We start from the raw sequence: 10,336 nt of genomic DNA on the forward strand, positions 1-10,336 counted from the left end.
GAGGCAGGAGGGAAGGTATTTGGAGGGACCTCACTTAATGTACAAGATGCAACAGTACGTTTCAAAACTATTAAGAAAAATTAACTGATGTGTTAATCAGTTCAATGTAAGCATTTCACGTTGTATATCAACTCAGTACACTGAACCCATAAATGCCTCGATGTACACAGTTATGTTTTGATAAAAACAAAAAAGAGGAGTCTCTGTACTCAGCATAAAAAAAAAAAACCAACAAAAAACCCCAGACAAAAAACCAACAAAAAACCCCAGACAAAAAACCCCTGTTAAATAAGTCACTAGAAAATATCTGAACATTTACCTTATAAGAAGAAAAACAGTATGTCAATAAACACATAAAAATAGTTTACTTCATTGTAAAAGTGAAATTTAGAAACATAATAAGATATAATTTCTCATCAAAAAAACCCTGGTAGAAAAATTGGAAGGCTAATAATACCCTGTGTTTGTGAATATGGAGGAAATCAGGCCCAATCCTTGACCGCTGTCCTACCGTAGTGCAGACTGGTAGCCTTTTTGAGGGGCAATTTTTTATTATCTACCAACATTTATAATGCAAACATCTTTTGCCCCAGAAATCTGACTTCTAGAAACGTACCTTAGTCAGATATGTTCACAAAGATAGATGTACACAGATGTTTATTGCAGCTGACTATAATTGTATAATAATTGGAAACAACCTGAATGCCTCAAAGTAAGTGGCAGGTTATGTAAATCATGATACATTCCTACACTGGAAGTCCACAAAGTCATTATAAAGAAAAAGATAGATCTATATATACTTCTTTTTTTTTTTTTTTTTTGAGACAGTGTCACCCTGGGTAGAGTGCCATGGCATCATCATACCTTATAGCACCTCAAACTCCTGGGCTCAAATGATCCTCTTGTCTCAGCCTCCCCAATAGCTAGACTACGAGTTGCCTCAGCCTCCCAAATACAGCTGGGATTACAAGTGTGCACAACACCCAGCTAGTTCTCTTTTTTCCTATTTTTTAGTTGAGCCAGTGTCTTGCTCTTGCTCAGGCTGGTCTTGAACTCCTAAGCCCAAGCAATCTACCCATCTCGGCCTCCCAAAGTGCTAGGATTATAGGCGTGAGCAGCCTATACATACTTCTTGAAAATCTCTCTTAGGTTTAATTTTAAGGAAAAGAGACAAGTTGCAGAATAAAACTTACAATCCCATTATATGTGAAATAAAAAATAATGTGTATGCATGTAGGTATGCCAAAAGAAGGGCATAAAAAACTGCATACTAGACTCTTAGTAGTTGCTACATCCAGAGATTGAAGGTTTAGGGATAAAGGACATCCACTTTTTATTCTATAAGCTGATGTACCGTGCAAATTCTTACAACAAAAATATACCCATCTTTCATTTCTATATAAAGAAACGTAGAATGCATGAGGCTACTTCGATGAGACTGAAAAAGGACACTCGGTTCAAACATTAGAGATGCAAGCCTAGAAGTGCAGTCTTTGCCTGTAACTATGTAGATCAAAAGGGAACACAGGCTTCATAGTCTGAAGTGGTGGTGACCTGAGTTCAAATCTCTGCTCCCCCACTTCTCATTTTGTGTTGGCAGGAAAATTACTTAACCTCTCTGAGATTCAGCTTCTCTCATCTGGTTATAAAATGAGAATAAGAACAGTATCGTTCACTGAGTGGTTGTGAGGATTAAATATTTCAAATGTGCAACACTGTTCCTAACTCATTGAAAGGGAATAATGAATGATGGATAGAGAACTCTCTCTCCCTCTCTCTCTCTCTCTCTCTCTGTCTCTTTCATAAAATGAGAGAAGTATAAACTATCACCCTTTATTTTGACCAACATCTTCTATTCAACTATTCCCACTGTAGAAAATATCATTTATATAGCAGGGCTTTTATTTTTATTGTTACATCCTTAGTTTTTGATTCATCGTAAGGCAGAATCATATTAATGATCTGACTTTCTCAAATAAAGGAATTCAGTCCCCAGAAGACCAAATGCCCAGCACAAGTTATAAGCCCTGCCGCTAAAGAGTGGACTCCCCACTCCTGCACCTGCCATCAGGCCCCCAAGCCCAGTCTTTTTCCAATCAGACCTTAACAGGGGCTGCTTCAGAACATACAGCAGAATACCTTTAGTGGAAGAAAAACCTAAGCAAATTTTTTGGAAATATTTTCACGCAGAAAATCATAGGTAGCTTTGAGTTTATGTTTAAAAGGCTCTCGTTTAAAAAGGGAAAAAAAAATGTCCAAAAGCTGATCAATAGCTGAGAAGCTGTAATAGTGATCCCTTTCACGGGAGAAATTTACAACCAAATAGGGCTTTGGGGCCAAGATTCTCACAGCAACGAAAATGATGTGGCCAGAGAAGGGGAGGGGGGTGAGTAAAGAAAGACGTTGGTGATAACATCCTTGGGATATTTCTAAACTCCATTACACTATCCAAAAGAAATATAATAGGATTTGAGGCCCAATTATTACTTCCTCCATCTAACCCCCTTCATTTAACATATCATTAGTATTTTTAGACGAGTCCCTTGTGGCTCTCATGCTTTTGTAGGTGAGTCAGACAGTAAGAGCCGTGGCAGCTATCCAAGGAAACTGATCCCCCTTTTAATGCTCCTTCCTGGGTACCTGCTATAATGCAATTATCATGTACTGAAGCAATTTTCGGGAAAATGACTTGACAAGAAGAACTCTGTCATTTTGTAAACAAGAACAAACGTTGTAATTGGATCTTAATTACACAATGTTCTGAGAGGTTATTTTTATTTCTTTGTTTGTTAATACAATTATTTAGCTTCCCTATTTTAGCCTTGACCTTGCAGGAAGAGGGTATTTTCCAGTCAGCATAATGCTTTATCTTTGAAAGCTGCAATCAATAAGGATAATTAATGATGCCGGCTGCAATGATAGCCTCAGCAATCATTATCCCACATTAATCCCTGCAGTCAGGCTGGGGTCAAGGCCATCTAAATCATTCACCCAGGGGTGGAGAAATTCAAATAATTTACCAATTTAAATCCTTGCAAACAAATCCCACTTTATTTTCAAAGCAGTTTGAATGCTGGCCAGGTTTGTTTTGTGCATTTTCGCCCGGTGTTTTTTCTTTTTAATGACAGAATATCCAGTTTATATTGGCATTACAGTCTTGCCATGTTTGTGTTTTGATAAATTAATGTTAAAACATGCAGCACATGAAATGCCGCTGAGCCTGGAGGTACATGGCGCATTTAGCATTTCACACATTGTTGCTGGTTTTAAACAAGAAATGCAGGAGGAAGAGAAAAGGGAGAAGAAGGGGAGGGGAATGAAAGAAAAGAGAACGGAGGGCAGAATAGGGGCCAGCGGCCCAGGCTGGCAGAGACTCAGGAAAGAGGGTTGAAAATCCAACGTGAAAGTCTTTGAGGTGGAATTACAGGCATATGCAGAATTGTCGAGAGAGAGGGACTGGTGGATGTGAAACTTCGTGCTGGATCTTGCAACAAAACAGCCCCTATCGAGGTCCGGTTTCCTTCCTTTGTGCCTTTTTGTCCTGCCTTTTCCGAACAGGCAAGGTGGATGACTTGATGTATGCTTCCAACGGCCTGCTATAGATCACACCCTGTTATGAAGAATTCCTCTGTGCTCCCAAATATTTTTCAACGATTTCATTTTAATTAGTGTTTTACTATAAATCATATTCCCAGTCTGCACACAGAAGATGATAACAAATTGATGCCTGATGTGTGTGTCTGCATGCCTCCCGTGTGTGTGTGTGTGTGTGTGTGCGCGTGTGTGTGTATCTTTCCAGGACCGATTTAAGCAAACGAAGAGACATTTCAAGCCACTGGGTCTCCATAAATATTTGTCGATACGACACAACCCAGTTGCCTTTGTCCCTTTTTTTCGAGTCATGTGGGAAGAAATCATAGTCGCTAATGTGAACTTCACTGGCCTGGTATTTAGAGATTGGGATGTTTGTGGGCTTTGGAGATAGAAGACAATGAAGAGATAGCTGCTGGAAGCAGAGGAAACGATCTGGAAAGCACTCAGCCAGACTCCCTCTTTCCCCTCACCCGTGGGAAGCTCTCTGCAAAGACCGTGTTGAAAGCTGCTGAGAATTTATCACCCATTGCTTTTTCATTACGAACAGTGACTGCTAAAGAGAAAGCACTTAACGTGTCTGAGCCCGGTTATTATAGTCACGATAAGGAATTCTTTCTAATGAGATTGTATCGCTATTTTGCCTTCTTCCAAATGGAGATCGTTGTTTCATCCTGGCAAAAGAAGAAACAGAAGATATTTTGGGGGTCTTGGGATAGAACTGTGTGGAAGGAAGGAGGGAGTAAGCTGAAAGAAGAAGGGGAAAGTGAACTGCGTATCTGAGCATGGAAAAGCACGCAGCGAGCATGCTGAGCTGCCCTGTGAAATGGCTCCCTCCCTTCCGCTCCCCACCTGCCTCATCTACCCTGCTGGGCTTGTGAGTTTTGAGAAAGAGCCTCATCTTTGCAGAGCTGTCCTCTTGCATGGTCACACTCCTCTCTCCAGCCTCATCACCTTGCATTTCTTCAATAAACTAGGAAACTGGCAGGCCCCAATTTTAGGTCAAATGAAAGTGTGGGGCCTCCTCAAGGCAGTGAAGTCAATCTTCCCTTCCCATAGGCCTGCCACCCTAGTGCCCAGCAGGCAGACACCTTGCCACTGGATGCACTGGCACCTGGATCTATTACTGTGCAAAAGGCCCTGGCTGAGTCACCTGCCTCATGCCACTGCCTTGCCCTACGTGAGACATCATGGGCACACATCTAACTCCAGACCTTCCCCATCCATGCTGAGGCCCTGCTGGGGCCTCAAAGTGATAGTAGGATGTGGGTGTGCTCCTACCTTAGTGGTGTGACCTGGTTGCCACCCCCTGTGGAGGCAGGCAGCCTTCTTGGGGCAGGTAGGAAAGCAGAGGCGAGGCGGGGCCAGGATCCCAGGGGCAGAGAGCAGGTAGTCAAGTATCCTAGAGATGCAGGAAGGTGGTGTCAGCCCAGCACCAGGCCCCCCATGCACTCCTCATTCTCCTCATTGGATTTCACTGACACTAACTCAAATGCAAATATAAACTCAAAGAAATAGGTGTTAAGAATTTCAGAACAGTAATTGTAGAGAGTTAAATCCCAAGCACAGGACCTTTCTGAGCACAAGGCCTAGTCAGCTGCACAGGCCACTGGACCCTGTAGCTGGCTTTCCTGTCATGTACCAGGGGAAGACCCAAAGAAGAAGGAGACTCAGATGCCTGGCCTTGAGACGCTCATTATCTAGAGGGGACATGGGCAAGTTAACAAACTACATCACAGCGAGAGTTTGGCTCGGTGAGCATCGACTATGGCTGAGCTCCCCCAGGGACAACGACATAACCCTCATCATGACCTCAGGAGCCGTTATTATTATTAATCCTATTCTTCATTATTTTCTTTATTTTTTTAATTAAAATCATAACTGGATACACTTATGAGGTACCATGTGATGTGGATATATAATGTGGAATGCTTACATCAAGCTGATTAACCTCACCATCACTTCACTTACTTATTTTTTGTGGTAAGACATTTAAAATTCACTCTTAGTTACTTTGAAGTGTACCCTTTCACTGTGCTCATTAGGCGAGATCCCACCAAATGTCCTCCCTCCTCCCACCAATCACCCTCCCCCCTAGGAGTCCCCCCATCCTCCTCTCCTCTACCCCTCACTGAACTGCATTTGTGTTTTATCATTTGTATGAGTAATTGTTTACATATTGGTTTCATAATAATATTGAGCACATTGGATATTTTTTTTGGGAGGGGGGCTAGGGCTGGGTTTGAACCCATCACCTCCGGCATATGGGGCCAGTGCCCTACTCCTTTGAGCCACAGGCACCACCTCATTAGATACTTTTTTTTTCCACTCTTGAAATACTTTACCTAGAAGAATGTGTTCTAACTCCATCCAGGTTAAAAATATATATATATGGAACACTTCACCGATTGGTGTGGCATCCTTGCACAGGGGCCATGCTAATCTTCTTAGTATTGTTCCAATTTTAGTATATGTGCTGCCGAAGCAAGCACTCTTAATCCTATTTTTTAAATAACAAAATTGAGGATTAAGATGTTAAGTAACTTTCTCAAGTTCAGATAAAACAGGCAGATCTGGGATTTGAATATAAAATAGATGCTCCAAAGCCAGGTACCCTTGTCAGAGAGATTTGTGCAAAGCACCCAGAGGTTACTAGCACTGTCCTGTAGGAGCTGAGAAAGAAACGATATAAGTGATGGATTTGAGCTAGGTCTTGAAAAATGAGCTGGAACGTACCCATCAGAGAAGGAGGAATGCTGTGCATATAGTCATGGAAAAACACAGACAATTTGGGAAATTCTTATGGGAGAAGCAAGGGAGATTGGCAGGAAACAAAAGGGAGTAAAGCTGGGGAGGCCGGGGGAGCCGGGGCAAGAAGAGGGTCCCATAGAGGCCTTGGGCTTTATTCTGTAGGCACCAGGACCCCGCAGTGATGTTAAGATGGGTGGTAACATAATCAGATTGCTGATCCCCCCAAAAGCCAGGCCAAAGTTTCATAAAACACCAACAAGGAAAAACAAACCAACAAAATGACTATCAGTTTTAAAATTGGGAAACCATTCGCAACGTATGCCAAGGATTTTGCAAAGGCGTTTGAACTGCAAAGTCATCCTTCCAGAACAGCTGCCAACTCAGCACGGAAAAAGCTGAAGGATGAGTGAAGACGTACCAGTCTATGAGAAAGATCCCCACAAAGCAGGACAGAAAGAAGGATCAGAAACGGCCCTTTCCCCAGGCAGCAGGGAGAGGAACCACAAAATAAGGCCTCTGTCGGTGGCTACTGTACTGACATCCTCTTACTGCCCAGATCAATATTTGAAATGGACTCACATAATAGAGACAACTGTGGAATCCCCCAAAAGTTACTTTATTTATTAAGGACCCCAAGCTGGATTGGAGTCAGATGATGCTAGCTCTGCCTAGATCTAATAGGCTGTACAATCTTGGGCCCAAATAGTTACTCATCTCACAGCACTTTCCCAGCAGACAGGTGCATGAGACAAGTGAACGTGGACTTCAGAGTCAGACAGGTCTGGGTTCAAATCCCAGCTCTGTCACTTGGCAGGTGCATGACTTTGAGCAAGTTACTTATGATCCATGAAGCTTGGGATCCTGATCTGTAAAGGGGATAAAAAATTTAAGCATAAAAGCACACTCAAAGTATAAAATGAAAGAACATAGAAATTTGTGTCTGGAATAGTGAGTGCAAAACTTTCGGCTCCCCCTTTTACTCATCTTCGTTCTCACCTGCAGTAGAAGCACCAGATGAGTTGCAAGCAGCCTCCTCGAGCTACTCTTCCTGGACTCTAAACCTCAGTTTCCCTCCTTGAGCACATTTGACATGCCCTGGGGAAAGAAGGGTGGGTGCTGCCTCTGTCCTTGAGGAGTTTATTATTCTAGCAAGGAAGCACTTTTACAGCAATTGCTTATGAGCGACAGCAAGAGAGTGAGCTGGCCACGAGTAGCTTTACCGAAGGAATGCTGGTCAAGGCTCCCTGCCTCAATATACCTTCACTTGAAAAGTATATACACTTGAAAAGTCTCTATTTGAGAATCAGTCCTTTGAAGTTTGAATTTTTGGATGGGAGAGAAACACCTTAAGTCCTTCTGGGCTAATGCTTTAGAAGACTGCATAACAGCAAGCCCAGAGCTAGACAGGGACAGAAGCACAGAGGCCTGGAGCAGTGGCAGGGGGGCAAGGGAGAGAATATTAAGTGCTCCAAGAAGACTGCACACCTGCAATATTTGTGCTGAGTGGACACCCCGCCCCAGCTCCAGCGCTCACCTAAGGACCAACCTCTGTGGGTCGAGTTCTAGAATCCAACTGTGGACTCTGGTTGCTAAACAAGCTCCACAGCCCAAATACTTTAGTTTCCATCTTTTTCTGGGTTTATCTTGACTCCATTAAATTCCAAAGAAAATAGGGAGCTTGAGTACTACTTAATTTTCTTCATTTTTTTTATATGTTTAAAATTTTTTAATTGTTCTAAAGGCCTTTTTGAAAAAAAAAATTAGTCTAAAGGTTTTTTTTCTTTATGATTTTTACCCTCTGTCCTCCTATTTAGGTTCATTTATTTGGAACGTGAGAACAGTGGTGGTGAAAGCTGGGAACTGTTGGGATTGTTTTGTCTTTGGAAGTTCAAGGGAGATGCTCAGAAATGAGTCTCCTGGATCCCAAAGTGACCAGTGATAACCAAAGGAAATTAGTCCCAAAGTGACCAGTGATAACCAAAGGGAATTAGTCCAGAAGCTGCATCCAGAGCCGCATGCCCAGCTTGGCAATGTCTGCTGTTTTAGGGGTACAACATCTTGACTTTTCTCTGTGACAAATAAAGAGACCCCCACACGCACTGTTCAGTCCTGACTATGAGATCTGGGATTTTGCCAGCCTCTCAATCACTTCCCGATGGCCCTCAATGCTGAACTGGCATTTCTTTTGCCTTGGGAAGGAATTGGAGGGTGGACTGGCTGCTTTCCAAAAGAGATGTAGGAGCAGAAGAAGGAGGAGGGGGAAATTCTTCCCTTAGCCCCAGATTGTTAAGAACACAGTGGATCTCGCCTCTAAGACATGGTAGGCCTCTCCTAACCCTTTTGGAAACTGGTCTGGTCACACAGGTCAGTCATCTATGAGCAAATTCAGCTACATATCAGAGAGAAAGGGGAACATTCAGTCGTGAAGGCCATACTCATTCCCTCAGCCCACTCACGGACCTGAGAGAGGACAGATGAGGGGTGTGGCTCTGCTGTTCCCTCACTGGTCCGGCCCCTGTGAGCCCTCTCGTGTGAGCACCTCCTTCTGCTGAGTGGGTCTCTAGTGCTTAAAGTTTCATTTTTTTCATGTCTCCTAAATGTGAGTTGATCTCGGTTCTTCATCTCATGTGTAAGCAGAGGAAAAGTCTCCCTAAGATGCTTGTTAGGCCATTTTGACCATGCTCAGTCCTTGCCTCCTGGACTGCCTCTGAGACATAAACCCTCTATGAGTGGTGCCTCTGTTATTCTCCTCCAAAACTCAAGCTCTGGGCAGCCACAGAGCACCAAGAAGCAGAAAGTGGCTTCAATTCTTAAAATATTCTAGTTGCAAAGAAACGTAGGAGGCCTGTGGCCCGCCCTGATCCCTGGGCTGCACAGGGAAAGACACCAGGTTCACAAAAACATCTTGCTCAGGGTCTCATTTGCAGAACAGAGAGAAAATTTTGGCACTTCAGGGAGGAAAGCACCTTGTGTTGCGTCTCTGAGAGGCCATCCTTTAACTCTGCCGGCAGTGTCTGTAGTAGATTATGAACAATTATCGAATTCAGAGTGATCCTCATCAATTGAAAACAACAAATAGAAAATCAATCCAGCTGCTATTGGAGGTGCTGCATGCTGCATTCTTCCCCTGCTAATGAGGAGTTTCTGAAAATGCAGCACTGTATTATAGAGTTCAAAATCAATCAATCAATATCTATAGAGAGAGAGCATCTGTCATATTTATTATATACAAAGTGTGGTACTGGCTGATGTGGTGAAAGCATTGCACTATAAAACTCAGTTTTCTGTTAGGGCAGGAATTGGGTAAAACACACATACACATGTGGGTGTATATACATATATATGAGTGGAGATGAACAGCAGGAAGCTGACTGTGACAGTGCTGGGGACAGCATGAGACAGCCATGTTACTGTGAGCTGCGAGGAAGTGTTCTGGAAGAAGAACTTGAGATCTGCTATAGGATGGGGTAGGACAGAATAGGATAAGATAGGTGGGAAGAGGAGAAAGAGAGAGAAAGAACTACATGGGCAGAGGTGAAGAACTGACGATATATAGGGCAAGTTTGAGAACCTAAAATACCTGATGAAAAAGTTAAGACATAACTATAAATAACGGCAATTCATGGAGGGTTTATCGTACCAGCGGAGTGGTAAGAATGAATGAATTGTCAGAAGCGTGTTTTAAGAAGGTACACGTGGCTCCAGAATATGGGGTGTGTTGGAAGCAGAAGAGGAAAGAGGAGAAAGAACTAATCAGGAAGCTCTGGCAACCGTGTTGGCTGAAAGGTCAGGGGGCTGCAGGAGGGTGGTGAGTGTTGAGTAAAAAGAAGGGGATGGATGTGAGCAGCACCACATGTAAAAAACTGACAGCTTTAGGTTCTGGTTGGTAAATGAGTGACAAGGGAGAACCAGAAACACCCAGAGAGGGGGCTGGTCTGGGGACAGAGGAAAGTCTGTTTTAACGCATGAAGGGCCGGGTGATGGGAGGACATAC

General features: G+C 43.2%; 1 non-coding gene across 1 annotated transcript; it reads right to left on the reverse strand.

Annotated features, from left to right (window-relative positions):
• Positions 1–5,976: 5,976 nt before the first annotated feature.
• Positions 5,977–6,083, reverse strand: LOC111726710. Its single transcript, XR_002774420.1, has one exon. It is a non-coding gene; the product is annotated as a U6 spliceosomal RNA (small nuclear RNA).
• Between the last annotated feature and the right edge of the window lie 4,253 nt (positions 6,084–10,336).

This window comes from Otolemur garnettii, unplaced genomic scaffold (genome assembly GCF_000181295.1).
Source record: "Otolemur garnettii isolate 467f Iridium unplaced genomic scaffold, OtoGar3 scaffold00076, whole genome shotgun sequence".
Classification (NCBI taxonomy): domain Eukaryota; kingdom Metazoa; phylum Chordata; class Mammalia; order Primates; family Galagidae; genus Otolemur; species Otolemur garnettii.